This window comes from Terrapene carolina, unplaced genomic scaffold, assembly GCF_002925995.2.
Source record: "Terrapene carolina triunguis isolate 2854851 unplaced genomic scaffold, T_m_triunguis-2.0 Scaffold89, whole genome shotgun sequence".
Taxonomy (NCBI): Eukaryota; Metazoa; Chordata; order Testudines; family Emydidae; genus Terrapene; species Terrapene triunguis.
The window spans coordinates 7,563,426-7,588,108 of NW_020664440.1; the positions used below are offsets into that span (position 1 = coordinate 7,563,426).

The 24,683-nt window shown below is 45.3% G+C and overlaps 1 protein-coding gene across 1 annotated transcript in view; it reads right to left on the reverse strand.

Moving 5' to 3' along the window:
• Positions 1-24,683, reverse strand: part of FRMD4B (FERM domain containing 4B) — a 192,981-nt gene that overhangs the window by 119,546 nt on the left and 48,752 nt on the right. Inside the window, exon 2 of the mRNA XM_026650244.2 lies at positions 21,321-21,457. The gene's annotated coding sequence lies outside the window, so the exon portion shown is untranslated. The remainder of the gene's footprint in view (positions 1-21,320; positions 21,458-24,683) is intronic.

Consider the following 24,683-nt stretch of genomic DNA (forward strand, 5'->3'; position numbering starts at 1 on the left):
CACACACACACACACACACACACACACACACACACACCTTCTAGTGTGGGGACATGCTGGAGCAGCTGCTATCAGTTGGCCACTGTCATTGGTACACCATTAAAGGGATTGTACCCTCACTGGCCCAGCTCCCAGCTGGAGACACAGAAGAGAGGTGGGCTGGCGGGACCCCTTTAATATGCTATAGGTGGCTGCCTAGGCCTAACATGGGCCCCAAGTCTGGGCTTCCAGCCCTGTGCCCTTTCCTCTCAGTATTTCAACATGTGGGGTGGACTGTGACAGAATAGTGGGAGAGGAAGGGCAGAATATTTTCAATAGTTCTTCACAGTCTCAGCTTTCATTAAAAAAAAAATGCCTCTCTATCATTCATGGCTGTGAAAAAAATCTTCACAATGCGAGTACAGAAACTATGCCTGAGCTTGCAGGAAGCCTAAAACAATCTCTCTGAAGTGTGAACTTCCCCACTCTATTAAAGTCTTGTATATTCTATATGGTCTTAAACTGTGCTCATCAACATAGTATCTGAGTCCTTTCCAGTAGCAAATTAAGCAATGTGACTACACATCACAGATTTGTTCTCTCATATTGCCCCCAGAGGAAGAAGGATGTGTAGTGGCTGTCCTGTTTTGGTAGGGGGCTTTTCTCTATTTAATATACATGCACATTATATACGAAAGACAAGGGAGGAAGGATCAAATGAGGAAGATGGTGTACTGGAGAAGCGCAGGAGATGTATAGATTAAGATGTGTACGCGGCAGAGGTAATATTGGTTTCATCTTCCTTGGGGGTGGGGAGAAAGTTCAGCTTTCAAGAGGGTTGCAAGGCTCTAGGAGATCCCCCTCTGCAAATGTGTTTTGTGTTTAAAGTGTGAAACAATCATCCACATCGACATAGCCTTAAAGTCAAGAGAGACACTTTGCAATGCCGTTGTCCATTTCCCGGTGTTGGCAAAAATCTGCAGCAGGATGCTTCTAGTCTGAGTAAGTAGCAGAGAGAGAAAATCTGCATCCAGATAATTATTAGTCCCTCAGATAACACTGCCTCACAAAGGAACCAGCCAGAAAAATCGTTGATGGCATCTGTGCATAATGGTCTACACATCTCAGAGTTTAAATATAAAACAGAGAAAATAAGAAAACACAGTTTCAATCATTTTCAAGTTCCAGTACTGGCACAGCTTTGTAGTTTAAGAAAATGCTTAATGAGAGATGGAAGAATAATGTAGTTTTGAGGAGGGGGAAAAAAATCACAGTCTATTGAAAACTAAAACATTTTTAATCCATATCCGTTGCCTTCAATGCCTTTTTGGTTTTCATTATCACTTAATTACAGACTGCCAGAAATGTAAATTCAAGGATTTTCCCATTTATGATAGTGAACGTTTTTTTAATTGATCTGTCATCTGTGGTATCATTTTTTTAAATTGGATCGACATATACTTGGCATAGTTACTCCTCATGCTTCCCAATCCCTTTGTACATCGCCATCTGGCGGTCTCCTTTTTTTATTTACACTGTTTGGATGGATTTCGTAAATGCTCAGGAAAGTAGAGGCCCGATCACAAGAACTAGCATCAGAGACCGTAAAGCCTCCCCCAGCCAGCTCTGCCCATCATCCATCAGTGTTAACCATCAACGCTTGCGGCCTAAATCCTAAACAGTCTTTGTACTCTTCCAAGCAGGCCTCAAAAATCATGCCCAAGCCATGGGCTAGAGTTTGACTGTGCCTACACAACCATACAGGGGAGCAAAAACCCTCTCATACCCTTACAATGGGTACCTAGACCTTGGGTCCAGACACATAGGAGTAAAAGCCTCACTCCCCCTCTTGCTTCCTCTCCGGAGGCTGTGATTGGCAATTAAGGTTACCATATTTCAACACTGAAAAAAGAGGACACGCCACAGGGGCCCCGCCCCTGCCCCGATTCCGCCCCCTCCCCCCCCCTTGGCCCCGCCCCCACTCCGCCCCTTCCCCCCCCCTGGCCCCGCCTCTTCCCCGCCCCCATTCCAACCCCTTCCCCAAAGTCCCCGCCCCAACTCCGCCCCCTCCCCTGAAAACCACGCATTCCCCCTCCTCCCTCCCGCCCCCCAGGCTCCAGCTGCTGCTGCACTAGGGAAGTTGCTTTGGCCCCGGCGCGCGGTGGAGAGCGGCGGGAGCCGGCAAAGTTGGAGCCCGGGGAGGAGGCGGCTACGTGCTCGGATGCCGCCCGCCGCCTCTGTGCCCCGGCAGATCGGCAGATTGCGGGAGTTGTAAGTTTTCTGCAGCCACTCGCACGCGGGGTCCCCTTACCATGCCTCCTTATTTTCCCGGACATGTTCGGCTTTTTGGAAATTCCTCCCGGACGGGGATTTGAGGACCAAAAAGCCGGACATGTCCGGGAAAATCCGGATGTATGGTAACCCTAGTGATTGAAGAGGGTGGGGGGAAAGGTGGAGTCTTGACTCCACACTGCTCCTTGTCGGTCACAACAGCTGAATCAGCACAGGGTAGAGGCAATAATCAGATACGGGTATAGGTCATCAGCAAGTTACTGACTCCTGGAAGCAAGGAGGGAATTGTGACTCAACAGCTGTGCCCGAGTTACAATGTATACCAGGCTATTCCTGGGGTGGGTGCATTTCTTGCTCAAGGCTATTTCCAAAGGCACAGTCTAGCCTCATGTGGTGAATTTTATTATCAACAATACTTTGCACATCGCTACAGCACTTGCTCAAAATGCTTTGCAATCAATGAATTAATCCTTCATGCACTTGTGAGGTAGGGAAGTATTGTTCTCACCTTTGCAGAAGGCGGAACTAAATCTGGGAAAAACAAAGTGACTGGCCCGAAGTCACACAAGAAGTCTCTTGCAGAACTGGGTGTAGGATTTAGGTATCTTGATTCCCACTCTTCCGCCTTTACCCACAGAGCTGTCCTTCTGCCCTCATTAAATACCATAAAGGTAAGAAACAAGCATCAGTGTGGATGAACAAGGAAGATACTCACAAACTATTGAATGAGAAAAGAATCTAAGCCCTGGTCTACACGGGGTGGGGGGCGGAGGGGGCAGAGTCAAGCTAAGATAGGCCGACTTACCTGGCCGTGAGGATGGCGGCGAGTCGACCGCTGCCGCTCCCCCGTCGACTCTGCTTCCGCCTCTCACGAAGTGGATTTCCGGAGTCGATGGGGAGCATGTTCGGGGATCGATTTATCCGCGTCTAGACGAGACGTGATAAATCGATCCCCGATAGATCGATCACTACCTGCCGATTCGGCGAGTAGTGAAGGCCTGCCCAAAGAGTACTATACTAGGGAATAAGAAGCAAAAAGCCTTGAACCTCGGACACAGCCCTTAACATCAATAGAACAAAAAAAAGATTAAGTCAAATTTAGGATGCAAAAGGAATCGTTCAGTTTGATTCAAAGGAAGGTTTTTTGTTGTTTTGTAGGGGCCTGATCTGGTATCTACTGAAATCAATGGGAATCGTTCCCTTTACTTCCACTGGCTTTAGATAAGGCTCCAAGGGAGTAGTCAGGGTCCATTTAAAACACTTTTCTAGGTAAAATTCTGGTCCCCTCACTGTACAATGGTTATCACAGAAAATACAGCAGAAGGAAACCAGTATGATACCCAAGAGAGTAACCAGAAGTATATTTGACCAGAAAAAAAGATCTCCAGAAGGGACTTTGTAGAGGAACACAGCATTTTGAAGGGAACAGAGATGATAGATGTTACACATATATTTGATCTAATGTCATTTGAACAAGGGTCATGAATTTCTGCAAAGGAACAACTGTGCACGACAAGAATTTAAAGAAAAATGTCCTTAAATAAAGTTAATGTGGGTTATAAAATACTCCAGGAAGCAACAGGAACATTGAAACAACAGTTTAAAGAATGCAGTTAGACACACATGAGAAACGAACAAATATTGTGGGTTAGAACTGCTAAATCCATAGGAGGGGATGGCTCCTAAGTGGGTTTTCGTGGCCTTCTTCCATGCTGATGTATCCTGTGTTTAGAGCGTAAGTGGTAAGTTAAATTAGAGGTGCTCTTAAATCCAAAATATGGTCTATTATTAATGGACACAAAGAATCCACCTATGCTGAGTAATACGATTATCAATTTGCCCTCACCCTTGTGAAGATGAACAGTACCCCTAGATATCATCCATTGATTAAACATACTGGAAAAATCTTATCCTGAAGTTTCCTGCTTGATTCCTGCTCCTGAATAAAGGACTTGAGTTCTGATCACTCTAGGGCTATGTCTACACTACCGCAATAAGTCGACCTAAGTTACACAACTCCAGCTACATGAACAACGTAGCTGGAGTTGACGTAGCTTAGGTTGACTTACTGCAGTGTCTGGACTTACCTTACTCCTCTCGTTCCTGGTGGAGTAATGGGGTCGACCAGAGAGCGCTCTGCCATCAATTTAGTGGGTCTTCACTAGACCCGCTAAATCGACCCCCGGTGCATGCATCGCCAGAGCATCGATCCCGCAGTAGTGTAGAAATAGCCTAGGTCTCTGTACCTTCTTAACAAGAATTATTTAAACCATTACATAGGCCTGATCATTTGAACTAGCAGATCAGTGGATAACAAATAGTTTAATATAGATATTTTAAACCACACCTTATCATCATTTAATGGGAGCATATAGTTCCCTTTCCGAGTACATCTGATATTTAAAAACACTCTGCATAGTTCTCTCCATAGCTCAATAAAGACAAAGAAACACAGATTGGTAATGAAAACAATGCAAGTGCACCATGCAGATGGTACAAAAACCAAAGTCCTTTGTGAGGTTATGAGCAGAGCTGGGCCAAGATAGGCAATTCTGTTTCACGGAGGATTTCGATATTTTGAAATTTGGTTTCATTCAGATTAGGAACAAACCCCCAAAATTCTCTGCGAAAGGGGATGGAGTCTTGGTGCTGAGGCAATCTGCCTGGAGCCACGGAATCTGGAAGCCCAGGATCCGCAGCCCTGAGGCAGTCTACATGGCTGGCTGGCCTAGAGTCGCTTGGGCTGCCAAGGAGGCAGGCAGGCTGGGCTTCATCAGAACTTCGGAAAAATCAGGCTGTCTCTGTTAAACGTTCCAATTTTACTCTACCAGTGAATGCCGACAAAACAACGGTGAGTTAGAAGTTTTACCCAGCCGGCTCTCACTGTGAGCCAGCACCCCACAACTTTAAAATCTGCCTCGTTTAGAATTTGTCCTGTAAAATATTGATTCAAAGGACTTTTGAGAAACATGGCAAGAACCGCAGGATTATCTATGAATGAGGATATCCGCAGTATGTTAATTAAGTCACATAGCTCTAACCCTTTTCCTTTTCTGTCTTCTCCCTTCTCCCTTCCTCCCCCCCCACACACTTGTCAGGCAGTGAGCGCTAAGGCAATTAACCCTAAGGCAAAACTGAAACAACTTTTTCAAAAATCCTTTTGCCGCAGTCAGGTCCCTCATTAGCTTAGTAAAGATAAAGAGAAATAAAGTTATCAGCTTCCTCCATTTTCATTATGTAACCCCTCTTAAACACAAGAGTCTATAAGAGAAACAGTAGCCTACATGCCAAGTTCTACCTACAAATCATCCACTTTCAGTGCAAGCTCTTTGGGGCATTTTTTCCCCCTGTTGGTACAGTGCCTAGCAAAATGGGGTCATGGCCCATGACTGCAGCTGCTAGGTGCTATCACAATACAAACAATAAATACGATCTAAATAAATAATAATATAATCACACTGGTCCCTTCTGGCCTTGGAACCTATGAATGAATATTAATCAGAAGAGACTTGTGATAATGGCGAGAGCTGACACCACTGTGTGTTCATCGAGCAGTGGACAGTTTGAATTGGATGTTCCTTATGTCAAATATAACCTTAAGTAGGGATAAGCAAGCTCTATGCCTTGAGATTCTGGTTAGAGCTTGTACCCTGAAACTGGACTGATTTTTCAGCGAAGTCTTTTGGCTGAAAACAGAAATATTTTGATTCAAACTGGCATCCTGGTGCCTCACAGGAGTTCGGGTGGGTCCAGGTTTCTGACCTATATAGCAATACAGATAGTACACTGGTTAGATAGATCCTGAACTTTGTCTCAGCACAAAGACATTTGTGCTCTGGTTGCTAGTACCTGATAAGGGCCCCTGCTCACGGTAACGAGCCAAGGGCCACAATGGACCCAGTAGATGAGGGTCAACTTCCCCCAACATTGGTGAAGGTGGATGAACCAGTACTGCGGGCATGTGGACTGCACAGGGTAAAAGAGCTGTGTCTTCATAACAGTCATCTCTTCCCTAGGAACCAACAGCATCTGGCAGAAGAGTTCCTGGGAAAGAGGGACAGTGTCTCCCAAAATAAAACCACTCTAGGCCTCCCCAGTCCAAAGGAGGCAGAGTGAAACAAAGGGGCAACCAGCCACGACTGACTGCAACAACAGCACCAGGGTTTAAATCCCCTGCTATAACCCGCTCCAGGAGGACGGGCGCGTTCTGCATGCATAGGAGGGTGCAACCCAAACCCCGCTTAGGGAAAGCGCAGCCCTGGAGCTAGACACCGGAGAAGACATCAGAAGACCATTCCACACCGTGCCCCTATGCAGGAGGCAGTGACAGTGGTGCTGCAGACACTTTGGACATCAAAGGAGCAAATGAGGATGACAAGCACGGCCAGCAGTACATGCTGCCCCAGAGGGAACAGGCCTGGGTGGCATGGGGCCATCTCCCTCCTTCATGTGCATCAGGGAACACTTGGTACATCTTTACTACCAGTCCTACAAGTATGCCACATCCCCTAGAGAAACTAGGCCTGATTCCGCTCTCAGTAACACTGGCAGAAAGTAGGAGCAGTTCCACAGTGTGGGTAAAAGAATCAAGAATACATCTCCCATGTATTAACCCCACACATGCTCCGAATCCAAATCCAAAACAATGGGGAGGGAGGGGAGGAGAGAATGGGTCCAGGTCAAATAAGAGCTTACCTGAATCTCTGCCCCAGAACATACAGGGCTGGAAGCAGAAGTATTCACATATCACCCCCTCCCACTGACCCACCCACCCCCACAACCCAAGCCAGCCCCCCTGGCTCTTGTGTATTTCTAGCCCAGCTGAAAGCAAGGATTACTGGAAGCCTCATAAGATGACACATTCTTATAAGATTTCCATCCCAGATTTGCATACCGAAGAGATTTGTGCAGACTGGACAAGGATCTGAACTTCAGGGTGCATATCTGAAATGAACCCACAAAACCTCCAGGGAGATTCACCCATCAACCCTTACTTCAGAGAACCACTCAGGGTTGTGTGAAATTAAGATATCGATGTCTCTAGACAGGGATGTTCCCCTACACGCCGTTAATGTTTCTTTGGTTTCTTATCCCCTTTGAATGGCATATAATGTGTGATCAGCTGGTTTAACAACAGTCTGCTCACTCTCACACAATTATGGACCTGCTGTTTTTTCTTAATCAGACAGAACAATATAGGCCCAGTCCAGGCTTCAATAATAAACTTATATATACTGGAATGATAATTAAAGATACATTTGTTTGTTTTTTTTAATATACCAGCTACTGCATTGTGCCTACAATGCACAGTGATGTGAATTCCCTGCAATCTGTATCAAACGTTCCCGACTGGAAATAACAGTGTGTCTTGCCATTTAAACATTTATAAAGTAAAACAGGCTGAAGTCAGATTTCTTGAAAGGGAAATTGTTTTACACTTGCTATATCAAGGAATACAAACCCAGGTCAGGTTCAAACAGTTACAGCTGCAGCGTGTGCTCCAGTTTCACAAATTAGGATTAATCCCCTTTTCAAATGTTGCAACATCTGAGAAGTGAGATCATGTGTTACCTTGACCCAACTGACATAAAACGGTACTGGCCTTTCTAATGGCATAGGGCCATCCTCAGCGGGAGTCATTTGGCATAGCTCCATTGGAAGTCCATGGAGCTACATGAATATATATCAGCTAAGGATCTGTTCTAGAAAGTTTGTGTGCAATTTAGTACTACCGAGTGAGTGTCCTGTTATGATGTATGTGTTGGTAGATCGCACGCACGCACACACACACACAAGAATTTTCAAAAGTGCCTATGTGACTTAGGGTCCTACACGGCATTTTCAAAAGTCATTTAGACGCTTTTGAAAATTGTAGCCACATGCTTACGTGTTGATTTACACCTCCAAATGTCCCAAATAGGCCCTGTTTAAACACCCCCACTCCTGTAAACTAGGCTCATATATAAGAGTGGGAGGGACTGATTTTCTACAAATTCAGGCACAAAATTGGGTGCTCATTAGCATATCTAACATGGGGATCTAACTGCTCATTTGCACACACAGATGCCTCATTTCTGTGCATGTATTTGCCTCTAAACATTAGAAAAAACACACCTCACTTTTATGATGTGATCTGCAGTGCGTGGCAATGATCTCAGACCAGAACTGCAGAAATTCGAACTCCCGGTCAGTCGCTTTTCCAGTCCCATATCAATAGGTTTAAAGCTATGCCTAATTCCACCCTGCAGCTTCAGAGCAATTTATACACTAAGGGCCAGTAATGGAGCTAGTCCAGAGGTATCAGAGCAGAATTGGAACTTTATGTGCTAATTTCTGTCCAAACTTACACCCCACATAACCCTATTCAAAACAATCTGCCAAATCCCTGGCTGGAGTAAACTGGCATAGCTCCAGCGATGTCAATGGAACTGGTCAAAATTTTTACGTCAAAACCTTTTGTTTGTTTTGCTTTCTTTCCAGTGGGAGAGCGGCAGGAAAGGGAAAGACAGAGATGGGGGTGGGGCACCCCCAATACTCCCTTTGTTGTGTTTGAAAAACCAAAATCTGAATTGGTTTTGTTTCAAACTAAAATGAAATTTGTTTTGTTAAAAAAAAAATCTGAACATTTTCAAAAACAAAACAAATATTTTTTCACTTGTCTACATTTTTCGTGGGAGATCCTTGCCATTTTCCAAACAGCCCTGGAGCTCCACTGATTTACACCATCGGAGACTCTGACCCAATGAGTTTCATCTCAGTCAACGCAGAACGTGGCCCTCTGTGGAAAAATGTGCCCTACGCCACTCGAGGGCTTGGCTCAGTACCGACTCACAGGGCAGACTGCCACCTGCTGAGTCATGGGAGTCACTGTCTGCAGTACCTTGGGTGCAGAAGACTGCTTCACTGATGAGATCACAGAGCAGGGTGGAATGACAGCATGCAGCACGAATTACTAGAACAAAACACAAAACCACACAGAGGCTACAAGTGCAGAGAGAATTCCTTTTTCTTCTCCACTGAAACCTCCGCAGCTCCGGACTTCATCACAGCAAGTGTTCTGAAAATCTGTCAGCCTGTCCAGTTCCTAAGCTTGATTAGTCTAAATAAAACTCTGGAAGCAGATGAACTCTGTCCTAACAGGTGTTCCACGTGAAAAGGTCTTTACTGATCTTTGTACGGCTTGGGAGAAGGCTACCGAATAGGCTGCCCTTTCGTTAGCAAAGGCCAATCCCCTCCCACCCAACACCACTAGGAAGAGACGCCCTCTAGCCGACTTTGAAACAGCAGTCAGTTCAGCAAGTCTGCCTGCTTCAAGTCTGAAAAAGAAACCAAGCCTTTACCCGCTCTAATTTCTTTAATCCTGTCCTAGAGTGTTGCAGGGAGCAACCCTGAATTGGCAGAGAGACCACTTAGATTCACCAATACCTCTAGCTGCACTCTGGCAGCATCCGTTTCTGCACTGGAGAAGAGCATGGCAAGGGAGACACATTCTGCCCTGCCCACTTCCTCTTTCATAAATGCTTTAGAGGAGCAGAGCCAGCAAAACACACCAAATGCTTGCGGCTTTGAGGCAGCACCTTGCCCGGCTGGACTCGCCAGTGCAGCTCAAAAGGCACAGGAAATCATTTTGCACTGAACGCCACTCCCCCTAACATCTGGAGGAAATAAGAAAAAAAAGTCAGACTTGGCAGAGTGGAAAATTGGAAACTCTTTGGTAGTTGGAGCACCCAGTGGGGAAAGGGTGGGTTATGGTGGGGCACCAGAAAATGATGAAGCGTCCACTTTTTTAATTACAGAATCAAAGGATGGCTACAAAATCAGACGCTATTGCTGTGAATGGGGCGTTCGTGCCATTTCCCAGCCTGACTGTGTCACGTGAAATGATTCTTAGCAGGCCAGTCTGCGGCCAAGTCAAAATCCTCACAAGAGAGGAATTACAAATGTTCCGCCTTGTTTATTCCCAGCAATGGAATATAGCCATTGTACAAGCTTGGCCTTTTCACATCGGGCTAGCCACCCACGTTTGGCTAGCTACCTGCATCGAACGGCACTCCACTGTGTTAGCTGGGGTGCTGTTTAAATGCAGATCTGACATGTTGGGAATTACCCTTCTTTAGAAAGTACTGACACAGAGGACAGGCGATCGCGAGTCCGGGAATTGATGGTAGGAGGTACGGTTTACACCAAAGCTCTTTATGGAGCCCTTCAACGGTTAAGGCCCAGCCCCGTAACTCGTACTCCTATATAGACTTTATAGCCGTGTCGCCAACCCTCAGGACTGCAATTGTAGCTCCTGCTGCAGCACGTCCCAGGATCAGAAGAAGCTCCAGCCCCCAGGCAATTGTCACCTGCCCTGGGGAAAACCCCTCCAAGCGGCTGCCTTCCCCACTTTCCTATCATACCTCTGACTTGCTGTTCTTCCCCAGAGGGCAGGGGACAGGCACCAGAGCTCTCCTCCAACCCCTCAGGATTCAGCAGAGGAAGTTTTTGGAGGGGCGGGACAAGACGACGCAGCTCAGAGAGGGGTGAAGGGGGGAGGAACTCCTCCTTGCTTCTTCCTCCCCTTCTATGAAAAATGGGTCTCTCCCTCCCCACCCATCTCTAACACTGTAACACCAGGCCTCGGAAGGGGAAGAGGAGATGCCTTAGAGATGCCCCCTAAGCCTGGGAGATAGTGGTGTGTTTGTGTGTACGTGTGTGTACGTATGTACGTACACCACCCCTGGAGCTGCCGTCCCCACCACCAGGCCTGGGAAGGGATGAAGAACCCCCACAGCTGCAGGAGGAGCAGAGGCCTGCTACGGGGGGAAGGGAGAGATGTGGGGCTTCGGGGCACAGAACGGCTATGGGGCTGGGTAGGCAGAGTTGATATGGAGGTGGGGCAGAGGTGAGGGCTTGGGGGGAGGCACAAAATTAATTGATTTTGGGGCTGGGGTACAGAGTTGATGTGGGGAGAAGGACACAATTAATTTATACAAGTCTCGCTATAAATTGACACCACCAATTTTCACACACCTATTGAGGGTGGGCAGCGGGAGCTCGTAAATCAGAAAACAGCCCACATAACTCTCTCATTTTGTTTTAAAGTCTCATGATTTGGGGCCCAATCTCATGACTTTTCAACTTTGGGGGTTGGCAATACTGTTCGAGACTTCACTGTGACTTTGTGCAGTGTCCTCATCAAATTCCAACCTGTAGAGTGGCATTGGGCCTACCTAAATACCTGCTTTCCTCCTCAGTTTCAATTAGAGAGGGTGGTACTCATCATTTCTGGTCCTCAACTGCTGTGCGGCATTACTGTGAGCTGTTAAACAACTGCCATGTTTCCCTCCAGAGCTGGTTGCATTGCAGTAGTAGGTGCAGCAACTCTTGCACACCAGCTTGCTAAGTGTGCAACGTGCTTTGGGGTCCCACTGGACAAACGGGTGTATGCAGAATTATAGGTGATTACTACAATTGTTTGATTTTCCAAGGGTGAACAACATCAACAAAATAAATCCAGCCATGGCATGGGATCCTGCTGTTGAACTGGCTGGGTACTGCACGTCAATCCAGACCAATGCACATGAGCATAAAGGCTTGTTATTCAATTTTCAATCTCCCTCCCAGGTTTTTATGGCAAATGGGGTAGTATTAGTGCATAATCTAAATACCAGGCAAAGATCTGTAGCACTGCACTGCACTAGGAAGTGTAAGTGAGATAGTTAAATTCAGCGTTGTGAGAGATGCATAGAGTCACGAAAACAAAATAACCGCCCCAAAATACGCCACTCTCTCCTGACACAGCTTTTTTAAAAAGAGTGACAATAAACAATGACTCACTCTTGTAATTATATCCTAGGTGCATTCATTCTCTCAGGATGACTAGCCTGGGATGCTGAACTCTTCAGAATGAGCGTAACTCAGAACGAGTTCTGCCTTTGATGAAACGTAACGGCGCTGCACGTGGCAGAGTTAGAGGATGCAAGTCCTTTGTTTTCTTCTTCCCCCGGAATTCCATCCCAATCCTGACCCCGGCATGCCACTACATAATGATCAAGAGACTACCTTAAACACCTCTGTGCTTTCTCCCATGCTACCCCTTATACAAGGAGGAAACACGCTGATTAAATCCAAACAGCCACTAGCGTCTCTTCCTTCAAATCCCCCCTGAAGACTCACTTCCACCAGGGTGCCTGCAAAACCCAGTTTGACTATCATGGCTAGGAAGGGGACAACTGCATTTGTTCACCTTCCCCTCTTCCTCTCCCCTTCTCCCTTCATCTCCTCCTCTATCACCAACTAAAAGAAAACAAAATCCACGTGACTAACAAAGCTGAACCAAGTCTTCACCAAATCCATTGACTTGTATGTTGCATCCCCGCTGTCTGCCCTCCATCTGCAATTTCAGATTGCAAGCCCTTCTGGGCAGGGATTGTCTCTTGCTGTGTTTGTACAACATTCAGCACAATGAGGTCCCAATCCCAAATGTGCCCTTTGGAGGCTACCATTACATAAATACATACCACACAAGAGGAGACAAGTTCACAACCCGGTTTCCTTTCTCAATGGCCAGCGGAGATGGGTCTATTCAAGGAGCAGGGAAGGGGAACAAAATGTCTGTAGAAAAGGTCTTGTAGGAATGTAGGAATAATATAAATGAAGCCTTTAAGTAGATCTTTTCTACATGCATATTATTCCTCATTAAAGAAAAATATGTAAAAAGGCCATTGGTAATTGCTTTGTTAACCACTGTAGAAAATGCCAATTCTCTGGTCTCTGTAATGCCAGTTCTCTGGAAAGGGTCTAGCAGCTGCTGCTGGGTCACTGTACTTCCCTTGTGCACGCACCCTCTAAGCGCCTCTGCCTGAGTGTTGACCATAGCTTAAAGTCCTTCTCATCAGAGATGTTTTCACGTTTGAATGAAAGAGTGGTGCAAATATCGCTGTCATCCAAAGCCCACTGACCTCAATGGGAGTTTTTACACTTACATCAGTGGTGTTTGTAACATGCCTGTATAGGATTTTAAAAAAGAGCTTCAAAACATTGTGCACTTTTCTAAAAGATTTTTGCAATAGGAGGGACACACATTGGGGCAAACATAGCGCTGTTGAAAAGGAGGGATAGCTGTAGGTTTATGGCATCGACTCTAGCAAGCTGCCAGTACCAAAAATATTCTGAGCGATACCAAACAATGCATTTTGTGAGTGCATTGTGTACGCAGTGGGCATGCACAATAAGATTGGAAGCAAGAGTGATTAAAAATGGTATTGCCCATTCCTAGGGCAATTAATACTCCTTTCTGTTAGCAAAGTACTTGTACAATGAATGAATGTTTGACAGTCTGGGCAACAAAAAGTCAATGATAATCTAGGATTCAGAAAGGTGGTGAATCAATAGGCTTCGTTTATTACAGCAGATTCACTTTGGCACAAATAGTGCTTTGATGTACAGCACACGTCTAGAAATCGAATCTCAGCGTTATCCGGGGTGCTTCACCATGCAAGAAAAAACAACTCCAGTAACACAAGGTATTTCAACCACATACTCCAGGGGGAATCACATCCATTTTGTAGGGCTCTGACCTCTGTTAAAATTAAAGTTGAAGCTGGGTCATTCAACGTTTGCAAGCTACTGCTACTTAGTGGAGGAGGAGCGTATATGCTAAGCATGAAGCCATTCTGATGGAGGGGGTCACAATAACCAAGAACTGAGAAAGTAGCAAAGTAGCCTTTTAAATGTATTTTTATCCTCAGAAGACAACAGAGATAAAGAATAATTAACACCCTTTGGGCCTGATCCAAAGTCCATTTAAGTCAACGGAAACACTCCAGCTGATTTTTGATGGGCTTTAGATCCTGGTCTAATACCGCATTTCCTTTTCTTTTCCCGGCATGTAGTGCTTCTGAAAGGAGTGAAATGGACACCCTTGGGTAGCAATGTCTTCTGTTTATCCAGAGAAGTAAGACAGCACGGACAGCTGCAGTGTTGGCTCCCTCCATGCTGACCCACCAACGTGCGACAATTCCAAGTGCCAATTATTAACAGTGTTGTCTGGCCAGCTGATCGTTAATACTTTGCATGGAAACAGCCTTTTTCGTCAGGAGATCTCAAAGCGTTTTACAAACATTCATTCACCGAGTTTCACAACACCCTTGGAAATAGGGAAGTATTTTTATGCCCATCTTATAGAGGGGGACATTAAGACACAGAGAAGTTTATGGAGTTGCCAAGTCACAGAGCAAGTAAGTGGCATATCTGGGAATAGAACGCAAGAGTCCTGTCTCCCAGCCCCTTACTCTAAGTCTAAGTCTTAGAGTCTAAGATGTGACATCTGGGACCACGCTGTGACTAGTTCCCTGTCCCCTCAGGCCCCACAATTTCCAGAAATCCCTGGCTAGGCCACATCAGATCATGGGTCCTTTCTACACGAATACGAACAAGTGCAATTATAGTGTACATCTGAAACATGTACGTATTTTTTATTCAAAGGGCTGCTCAACGGAATCCTTTAGTTGCAAGAGCACTCATTCCAAAAACTTTAAAAAAAGAAAAAAATCAGTGCAGCAAGGGAAAGGCCTGACACTCGCAGTGGGTTTTATCAGACGCGACCTCCAATGGGAACAGTGACATTTGGAAGTGTCCGAAACACAAACAATGAGAAAGGAAGTTAGAAAGGGAAACTGGAGAGGGCGAAGTCCTGACTGCCCCTGTCCATTGTGACATGAGCTGAGTCAGCCCCGTAAAGGAAAGAGAGGCCTCGCCCCTCTGAAAAAAGCAAACGACAACGATCCAGGGGAGCGTGACAGAACAAAAACAAGTGGCAGGTGTCCTACGCACAGACCGCAACCCAGATACAAGACTGTGCACACTGGGAGGGTGAGGGACAGTCTGCTCCCCCTGAAGGCCATGGAGTAACGCTGATGAGTGTCAGCAATTGGCTGCCCCAGTTACCTCCACCTGCTACCACCTGTCCTGCCTGGGGGACAGGAGCCGATTTATTTTTAAGTCCTTGAGCCTCTGCTGCTGTCCCTTTGGATGCTACTCCATCAGTCCTGCCGCCAGGCTGCACTGAGCCTGGCTTCCTGCAGCACTTTGAGGCCAATTCTGCTCTCCTTGAAGTCAAGGCAAGACTCCCATTGATTTGAAGGGGGGGGGGGAGGGGAAGGATCAGGCCTTTACTGTAAATCACAGAGCTGAGGCAATGTGTGGGTGTGCAGCAGGGATCCAGGTCATCATAACAGCACCCCAGCTGGTGTGGCAGACTAATCGCAGGAGGAGAAGCACAGTGCCAGAAATTAGAAATTCCTGGACATAAAATCTTGCCCTTGTCTTTGCAGGCTATCGAGGGGGAAAGTGGAGCATGATTCATCAGAACTCAGGAAAGAGCAAGCAGAGCGTGTGGGAACACGCAGGGACTGAGAGAGCCAGTCTGGAGGAGCACACGGCATTGCTTGGCGCTAGGCTGGCATTTCAGACTTTCTTGTTGTAGACTCAAAAAGCAGCTGCATTGTCAGAGGCAGGTAGAAGAGCAGAGGACAGAAATGATTCTAAACGTGAAATATTTTCCTGTTCAGGCTCCCCATAGTTTCCTCAGCCCCAACTCCAGCTCCACTGTGTGCCATTCTGTACCATCACAACCTCCCCACGGCCTAGGCAGCTAGTCTAGAAACATTCAAGCGAGTGGCTTTTTATGCCTGTTACAATGGATACAAGTAAAAGTTCTGCATTTGCTAACAATCACCACACAGCAGTAACCACAGTGCCACACGTTTCCCTCCTCACACACAGAATGGAAAACACTGGAACCTGACTGCTCCCTGTTGGCAAATGACTTTTTAAAAGGCTGGAAGGGAGGGGGTTTGAAGAGCTTTTAAAAAGAAAATACTTTTATTTCTTTGTACTCAATGGGATGCAGAACAGGTGTGTGGGCTGCCCGAGCTGCTATTCTAATCAATGGTTTGTGTTTAATAGGTGTGATTTTCATTGGCCAAGACTGCATAAGAATAATGTGTTCGCCCCATCCTCCTTGGAGAGAGCATTATGTGAGCTTGGCCTGCTCCAGGAAGCCATCTGGAGAAGGAAGAGGATGTCTGGGAACAAACTAAGTGCTTTTATTAGGCCTTCCATGTGGACACAGGGTGGGACCTGGACACTATAAAACTACCTGCCACTCACCAATTAGCTGTTTGAATAGGTTGCTAGACGATGTCTTGCTGCTGCTTGTCCTCACCTTAGGGGCTGCTAATCAAGATCGCTCTACCCTGCGCATCCCATACTGATACATGGAAGGGGACTCCCAATTACAGCTAGAGAGGAGACGGAGGACCACTGGCTTTACATCACTTTTGTTCATGGCCTCCTGTCCAGTCTTGTCGAGTATTGCAATGGGCACAAAAGGAACAGAGCCGCAGGAAGAACGAGGTACACTATGGGATATCAGTGGCTGTGACCCTCTTTCTGATCCTACATAGTTCATAGACTCCATTTTGGCAAGGGGCTGAGTACCCTTAAACGTCCACTGAAGTCTAGGGGATGTTAAGGACACTCAGTACCCTACAGAAGGCATACGGAACCTTCAAAATAAGGCTCATAGAGCACAACTCTAGGGTTTCACTGGAGGAATGGTAAGGGCATCATAGATTTAGGCATTCTTCTAGGAAATCTTGGCTGGTACTATGTTCCCTAAACCGCTGTGTATGTGGAGGGAGGGGAATTAGCTAAATATAATTCAATTTTAGCCTGACCATTGGTATATCAAATGTAAAAACAAAAACAAACAAAAAAACAAAAACACAAGACTGCGAATACAGCAGTCCCTGGAATACCATTCATGTTTCTATACTGATAAATTATGCAGTAGTCTCACACCAGGTACAATCATAGAAGAGCACCATCTGTTTCCCAATATGGGAACTCACAGTGGTGATAGAGGGGATTTACTTTTCTATTCCTTTCGGCATACTACGGAGCTGATGGCACCGTGTCTACCATCCGAGTGAGGAGTCTGTCGCCTGCCTACTGCACATTTGGGACATACCCTGGTGAAGTGTGGGTTACGGATTATTTATTCTCAGACATATGGGATGTGTGCATAATGCCACCCTAATGAATAGCTCTTGATGATGCTTCATACCATTGGAATATTGCAGGAGAGGCACATTTTCCAGCTGTTTGCTCATCGTGCCAGAGCACATTTATATCAGTTATTTCATCTCTAAATAGTCCAAGGATTGCCATCAGTATTTCATTAAGAAACCATCTCAGTTATAATCATAGGAGAGAGAGAAAAAAACAACAACTCTGAAACAAGTCAAAGTTTCCAGTGTCTAATTTTTCAAACTGAGATTTGGGTGGGAATTGTGTGAATTAAAGACTAAATCCAGCACAGGAAAAAACATTCATTAATGTTAGTTTTCAACTTCTATATGTTTGCAGGATTCTAAAGGACCTCAACCGGTAACTAAGCTACCTAGGACATCGTGAGAGGAGATGGGGCTGAGGTTGCTATACAACACCTAACTTCTCTCCTTTCAAGAGGGATAGCTCATTGGTTTGAGCATTGGCCTGCTAAACCCAGGATTGTGAGTTCAATCCTTGAGGGGGCCACTTAGGGATCTTGGGTTTTTTCATCAATAGGCTCATATTACCCCCCACTCCCTGTCCCGATTTTTCACACTTGCTATCTGGTCAGCCTATGCATAGATGGGCCAAGTCTCTCCTGCCGCAAGGAGGGCTGAATGTGTTCTTCTTATTATTCCCACAGTGGAAGATGCTGGCTAGTAACTATGCTATTCATACAGCTCCCTCTGCTGGTCTCATGATAAAGTCTACTTCTAAGGGACTGTGTGTAAAAGAAACCCCCAACCTCGGACCCATCCCAAGTCCCCACTTCTCTGTCTGGAATGAAGATGGTGAATTGTTGCTGCTAAAGGAGAGAGAATAAAGGGAGTGTAGCGCTCCGGTGAGTGTGTTACAAGTATCCCGCTGTGCTGATCTGCAGAGGTGAGTCTGCAACAGCCCCCGAGAGTGCACTCCGGCTCTTCAGCTCAAGCCTAAATAGCTCATGCTTTTATCTGTGGGGTTCCCGGTTCAGTCCCTGGTGTCTCAGCTAAGACAGCGACCACCAGAGAAGTACTTCAATGAAAGTTCAAGGCGATACCAATCCCAAATCTTATCTGGGCTTGACTCTCACTAATGCTAGATATAACTAGAGTAACAGAGAGAGGTTAGATACCCACCTGAGACTGCATTTCATTTAGGGCTGCAAGCTGGCTACTCTCCACAAAGTCTTCTCTAATGCTGCCTTTGTATCTCTGTCTAATCCTAAATGTGTGTCTTTTCCTCAGGCACCCCCTTTCTTCAAATCCCACTGCTTCCACTCCGCTTTCAAGGGTACGTCTCCAGTGCATTTCAATACCAGTGGCAGTAAGTCTCCGAGCCCAGGTGGACAGATTCAGGCTATGACACTAAAACAGCAGCTCAAATGTTTGGGCTCTGGTTCTGAAGCCCAGGCAGGAGGGTGGGTTTCAGAGTCCGAGCCCAAACATTTATACTGCAGTTTCAGCACCAGAGCGCGAGTGCCCGGGCTCGGATACTCTCTGCTGCAGGTTTTAAACCACAGCGTAGCTGGACCCAGGGTTAATCTGCTCTGGTGCTGTCTGTACCCATCCTCATACCTGATTTTAGATTCAGTTCTACTCTCAGCTATCCTAGCATACAGGAGAGAGGCGGACAGATGGTCAGGCACTAACCTGGAACGTGGGAGACCTGGCTTCAATTTACTGGCTCCACTACAGATTTCCTGTGTGACCCTGGACAAGTTGCTTGGGATCACATTGTCAAGGGCATTAGGCACCCTTAGATTGGACAGTGGGTTCTCTGAGGAAGGACCTCAGAATTCAGCACATTGTGAAGAGGTCAGTGGCTATCTTATCATCTTTTTGCACAAGTGAAGGTTCAAGACTTCAGTTCCTTATTGAACAGGGATCATCTCACATGGAAACAAAGGGTATGTCTACACTACCCGCCGGATTGGCAGGCAGCGATCGATCCAGTGGGGATTGATTTATCGCGTCTAGACTAGACGCGATAAATCGACCCCCGAGCGCTCTCCCGTCGACTCCTGTACTCCAGGGCTGCGAGAGGCACAGGCAGAGTCGACGGGGGAGCGGCAGCAGGTGACTCACCGCGGTGAATGCACCACGGTAAGTTGATCTAAGTAGGTCGACTTCAGCTATGTTATTCATGTAGCTGAAGTTGTGTAACTTAGATCGATCCCCCCCGGTGTAGACCAGGGCAAAGGAGAACCCGCACTGCAGATATTATTTGGTATAGATGTATGTGACCCTTCGTGGAAACAACTGTCTGACTTTATCTTCACAGAGTGACGTCTTGTGTGCACACATGGGGTGTAGGGTCACCGCCCTCCTGGCCTCTACTTTGCATTGCCTCTCAATGTCTGCAGCGACTTCTGAAGTTTAAGAAAATTTTCTTCACTTGGGGAGGAAAGCTATCCTGGCTGGAAGCTTGCAAGAGGAGACAATGGGACAGATCATTTTCCCCCAGTGCGGCAGCCCTTCATCACTCACATGACCTAATGGGGCCAGAAAGCTGCCCCCAGTGAGCAATTGAGGGGCTCCCCCTTGAGTAGGGAAATTCCTGGAGCATGAGGAGCGGAAAAGCACCTTATGCTTCAGTGATCTGAAGGCAGCAGGACAGCCGCCGGGGGACGTTTGCAACCAGAATAGATGAAAGCTGCCTCCAATTTATGCTGGGGCCAGCTCAGCCCTGGTTACCCCCAGGATCAGGCATTTTTCATCCATTTTTGCTCCCTCCTCAGCCCTCTGGAAAACGTAGCTTGGTGGGACCCAAGAACCGCACCCAACATTTTCAAAGGGTACGGGAACTCGCTCATTAGAAGTGCAAGAACAAAATAGAGACTAGAATTTCATAATTCCTGTAGGACCACAGAAGTCAGATAGTTCAACCTCTCTAAACTCTGATTTTTCTCTTCTGGCTCTTTTATTTGCATTTTAGGTATGCGCACGTCTTCCTCTTTCGACTACGGAGATAGGTCCAAAGTCAGTAGGCTGGGGTCCCCCCCAAACCACAACCACTTTCCTTACCTAAATACTCTTCCCTCATCTGATATCATGGCTCCTTTCCAATAATGAACACAATATCCCTACCTGGAGAGAATACAGAATGACTACGAAAAACAGCATCACTTTGTAGTAAATTATTAAACTACAGTCTCCTGTCTTCATACGGGAGGAAAGAGAATTTCCTGCATTTATGAGCACATTTTGTACAGGCTCTCATTTGATCTATGAGAATAATTTGCTATGTTTTGTTCTGCATCTTTAAAATCTACATAAATTCCCATGTGTGTGTTTGGGGGGAGGCAGAGTGAATTGATGCTCTTTGTTGCATATCTGATTTAATGCACATACGCCCAGAACAACAAGATAACAGATCACTAGGATTTCAACACTACATAACTGTACTGAGGGAGAGGCTGGTCTCAGCACAAACTCAATATATTTTTTGTATTACAGAACACAGTAAGCAGCCATGGGCCCCAATCCTGGCCTCTTGATTTCACTGGGACTACGGTGCAATTTTTTGCAAACTTAAAGACTCACTAGGTCGATTTTCCACATTTCCCCCTAATGAGAATTAATCCACAATCTTCCGAGTGCACAGAGAAGCATATCATGCATGCCTAAACACTTTACACAGCAAGAAATCACACCAACCCTTGCTGTGTGTAGCATCATTACACCCGTTTGTGCTTTGCTGCATTTCACCGACAGCTGCCTTATTACGACAAGCATTACTGGAATCCAGGGAACGTGGTCACCCACTTCACCATGCGCTCCTAGAAGGATCCTGTATCACTGACTCCCCCAAATGACTGACTAATACGAAATGCCTGGCTTGGACTATTAGATTTTCAGAACTTCATTTGAATCTCTAGCTTAATAGCCTTATTTTTCATTGGTGATCGCATCACTGACATGACACCACAGGACTTTACAAGGTGAAGATTTTGTATTGGTTCCTACCTTTAGCTCGGGGACAGCCTTCCGTCTCTATTTAATCCTCTCTGCAGTATCCTTCAGTTTTCCATTACTATGTACTGATTGCATCCTTCTAAGTCTTTCATTCCTTCTTCTGCTCTAGCCAGATCCTTCATGAAGCGCTACAGCAAAGAAGACAAAATATCAATTTTTCTTCAGGGAAAGAAAAAACCTCATCCATCCTCTCAATGTGCTGTTTTCAGTTCATTCCTGAAATTCTCCAGAACAACCCTCCCCATCTGCGACTGGCAATAACCAGCTATGTGCTACAAATTAGATTGGTATACAAAACAACAAGCGTTACTGCTAAGATATTTGTACACAAATGAACCTGTGGCATTGCTCCCTGTTAACGTCTCCGAGTGCGCTACAGCCCAACATTTTCTAAGGCTGTATGTTTCAGTTCATTGGAGATGCAAAGGCAGACTCGCTTAATGTCTTTTAACTTCACCTATGCATAATTCTTTCCTCCATTAGATTAATGCATGAAGTGGAACAGAAATGTACATGTTAGCTAATTACAGAAGTCAAAACTAAGCAGATCCCTTACAGAAACATGTCCTCCCTAAATTTAGTAACACTGGTTATGAAAAGAGAAGCAGGATGGGTAAAGAGGCACTTGACAAGCAGTTCCTTAAACCAGGACACAACCCAATTTCTAGTGTACTGTTCTTCAAAAGGCCGACAGCACCAAGGCACACTTGAAACCGCTACCCATGCATCAGACTTTCCAAGTTGCCACCCTCCATAGTGCCACTACATTGCTCATGTCCCCTTCCCACATTCAAGTATCTCTACCTCAGTTTTGTAATGCCTGTTTTCTTTTACAATCAAAAGCAACTCTAACAGTAGCAACAGTAAATTTCCTAGTAAGATATCTTAGCATCTCTGGCTCCTCTCCAGTTACGGAAATCTCTGCTTGGGGTAGGGTTTTTTGGCCAGGAGCTGTCATGACTCTTACATGTTAAGCTCTCAGGCCAGGTCTACTCTACAGAGACAGGAACATCTGGCCCACCAAAAAAATAGACTACAGCCCTAATCCTGCAAAAGACTTATTTATGCCGAGTCCCATGGAGTTCAAGTTAGTGGATCTGATCCTTTAGCTCAAACAGTAGCATCTCATTCTTCAATGACTTCCCTGGGGCTCCACGTGGGCAAAAGTGTCTAAGATGGCAAATCTCTTTGCAGGAGGAGAACCTTACAGGGCAAAGTTGTCCTCTAAGATGTGCGTGGAGGGCCATCACTAAACCAGGCAGTGGCACATCTCGGAGGAGCAGAATGTCGGACTCGAGATCCACCCCTGCTTCTCTGGAGTATTTTATTTTTAAACTGAACCTACAGTTCCCCTGTTTATATAATCAAGATCTCAGAGGAGTATTTTACCCTTAGCAGGAGGGTATGAAGTTAAGTCAATGAGCGTTTTGCCATCTCCTTTAATGAGAGCAGGATAAGGTGCCAGAATAAATTCCAAATGAATCAATTTGTACACTGAAACAACGGAGACTTTCATGCTTCTTCACTATAAATGGAATTTCGTTATAACAGAGTTTATTGTAAGCAAGTTACACTGTCCTTTGAGATGAAGACCTAGTATTAATTATAATGCAGTTTAAAATGGATTAAAGCACACCTACTGGTCGAAATGTTTTAAGAGGGTATAATCTAAGACCATTACATTTTCATTTCCTTTTCTCCATGTGTTATTTTATTGAAGGCAGCCATCTGTACACTAGAGGGCAGACTGTACAAAAAACCAGCTTTCACTGTTCAGAGTATTTTGCAATCAAACAGCCCAACACTGATTAGTCATTAGAGGCCTCCATTTTTGTGCACCAATTTTTGTACACAAAACTGACTACACCCGCCGAAGTGAACCTGCCCCCATTTTGCATGTGCAAAAATCTGCATTCAGGTGTTCATACAAACTGAATAGCTGAGTTTGCACGAACAAGTGACTGTTTTCAAACATGGAATGGGAGCATGAACACTTTTCCATGGACAATCAGTTCCGTGTATAAAAGTGGGCAAGCAAAAACTGTGCTAGCTTCTTCACCTATAAATCTTGCATGTGTGCTTCAACAGTTAGTTCTTAAAGGCTTGGCAATATTTTTTGAAAAGATATGAGTGCAGAAACACAGAGTAGGGCTAAAAATTTGGATCTCAGACACAAACGATGGTGTCCACTTTTTTGTGCATGCAATTACTCTACATGCAAACAGATGCCTATGTCCTCATCTTGACAATACTGAGACCTTCACACAAGGAATTCAGCATCTCCAGTTCCCTTTTCCCCCAAGTTCAGCAGCTGCAGCACTGGTCACCCCATGTGCATACACAAATTCCTATTCCCCCTCTTTCAAATGCATTCCCTGCACATTAGCATGGCCAATATTTGGCCACGTGTTGAAAATTTGGTCATAAAAATATCTGTGCTTGGTGATCATCACAAAGTATTCATCTATATCTCTATTCACCACCATGGGGACAAAATCGGGTAATCATCAGCTCAAGTGAGGAGAATAAATGCTGGCTCCTAAACAGGAATCGATGCACACAGCCTCACTGAAGGCAACAGGGCTCAGTGCCCCCTCGGTGGTTGGCTTACACTGCTGTCTGATTTCAGGATGGAGGTCTAAACTGATTTTGTAAAGAAGGCCATTGCCATGGAAATATTAAAGAAAATATAGGGTGTTCAAAGTATTCTTTCCTTTAATAGATCACAAATCATCTTAAGTCTAAAAATTCTTCAATTTGACCCCCGGGGTAATTTACCACCCTTGCTGTTTTCAAAATATTTCCCTCAAGTTTAAAGTCTGATTCACCTCTATACACTCATATCATTACAAAGATGCAATCTACTAACCATGCGAAACGTATTAGGATTCTCAGCTTCATTCCTCAGTCATTTTCACTGTTAATATGCATCACAATTATTTTTTCCAGCTTTTTAGTGTTAAAAAAAATCTGCTGGCACATTGAGGCACTTACAATAAATTGATATTTACAATGTTGGTAAACTTATTTTTACTTCACAAATAAATATTTGAACTCTGTGCCCCTTAAATCGCAGAAAGAAGTAGATTGAATGTCACATTCTACCCTGTTACAAGGTTAGCCTCAAGCAATTAAACTACATTGAAGAACTCATCAGGCATAGTATTACATGAGGTCATTGTTTTTGAGACCCTGCCGCTTCTCATATGCATGGGTTGAATGAAAAATTTTCAGCCACAATTCAGGATTTCCTATTATTTTAGCTCTACTTGCATATGGATTTTCACTCGTATAAAAATATATTGGAAAAAGAAAGCCATTTTGAATTAAATAAAGATCATTTCACTTAATAGT